Raw genomic sequence first — 1577 nt, forward strand, 5'->3', positions numbered from 1 at the left:
CATCTTACTACTACGGCAAAAGAATCGGCATGATGTTGATATGATATGCATGGCATGGCAACATGATGCGGCGATGCAACTTATCCATATTAAGCGGAATCGGAATTCCGACACACAATTATTAGTTTCGAGTTATTTGTCTACCCCGCATATTAAAGGTTGATTAGCATGGAAAACATGGCAGGGGTGAGCTACATCAAAGTTAAATGGAACCGGGACAACATTTATATAATATCCCACATATTCCATATGTTACATATTAGGTGGTAATGCAAACTAGCACAAAATTATATGATGCATGATGCAACAGCAAGAATGGATGGCATATTCATGATCCTCGTGTTTTTCTGATCAAAAATATTTTATTTTGAGTTACGGTTTGCAAGATATAATTTATGCAAGATTATAACATTTTCTGGATATTTCAGAAAAATAAAACGAAGCAGGGGGGCGAATTTGCTGGACCTGCATGGTCCTGGGCTGGATCTCGTCTGCTGCTGGGGTAGGATAGCAGGCTGCTGCTCGTGGGCGACATCTACACCAGGAGAGAAATGGGCCAATGCCCAGCACTGGATCTGAGAAACGAAGAAGAAAAGGTTGGGCTTAAATTTGCCTATGCTAGGAATTGATCTCAGGATCTCCTGATACACATCAAAGGAACGAACCAGAAGAGCTAGCTGATGTTGTTGACTTGGATGATCTCACGCATAAGCTGAAACATCTCTGAACTCGAGATCTGGACAAAACAAAGGCCAAAAGGATGGATTTAATTCGCAGGGTGGGAATTTGAACCAAGGATCTCATGGGAAAAGGAGAAAGGACCGAACCAGTCGGGCTGATGCGTGGGTGGTGTCCAGAGATGGGCACCCAGCAACCTGAAGCAGACTCGCGGAGCACGAGGATGAAACCCATGGCGGAGGAGCTCTGGTCTTTCATGGATCCGGCGACTCGGAGCGAATCGGGACGAGGCGGTTGGTGTCGGACATGCGGCTGAACATGAGGAAGCCGGTGGTGTACTCGGTTTGGCCGGAGGAGGACGAGGGCGGCCGGAATCGACGCCGGAGCATGGCGGCCATGGAGGAGAAACGGCGACCTTGCGCTCGATTTACGGGGTATTGACTCGATTCCTTGCTCCAAGACGTAGAGCTCGACGAGGCGGATCTCCTGGTGTCTTCGGTTCGTCGAGGGGCGGCCGGTAGCGGCGGCGCCATGGCGAGGTGGAGGTGGTGCTGTGGGGTTTGTTCACAGAGAGGAGAAAAGAAGAGGAACCACGGAGTGGCGGCGCGGAGGGAGGAAGGGGAGGGACACTAGGTTTCTCCCAGGGCTCGGAGAGGGGTTAAAAGGGAGGAGGAAGTGGTTGAGGTGGGGCGCTTGGTGGAGGGGAGACCACAGTACTCCACCCACACCATTATCGTGAAGGAGAAGACGACAAGGAGGGGAAAACCTTTCTCCTCGAAGGGGTACGGGCCGAGAGATGGCTGGGCCGAGGAGAGGCAGATGGGCCGCCGGGTGAAAAGGCCAGAAGAGAGAGGAGAGAAAAGGGGCCTGGCAAGATAGGGGTTGGGTTTTTTCTTTTT

At 51.0% G+C, this 1577-nt stretch overlaps 1 long non-coding RNA gene across 1 annotated transcript; it reads right to left on the reverse strand.

The window, feature by feature from the left end:
• Positions 1 to 465: 465 nt before the first annotated feature.
• LOC124701883 lies at positions 466 to 950 on the reverse strand. The gene is made up of 3 exons (XR_007002254.1): positions 828 to 950; positions 666 to 736; positions 466 to 575 (listed from the first exon to the last, which is right to left on the reverse strand). It is a non-coding gene; the product is annotated as an uncharacterized LOC124701883 (long non-coding RNA).
• Between the last annotated feature and the right edge of the window lie 627 nt (positions 951 to 1577).

This window comes from Lolium rigidum, chromosome 3 (genome assembly GCF_022539505.1).
Source record: "Lolium rigidum isolate FL_2022 chromosome 3, APGP_CSIRO_Lrig_0.1, whole genome shotgun sequence".
In the NCBI taxonomy this organism is placed as follows: domain Eukaryota; kingdom Viridiplantae; phylum Streptophyta; class Magnoliopsida; order Poales; family Poaceae; genus Lolium; species Lolium rigidum.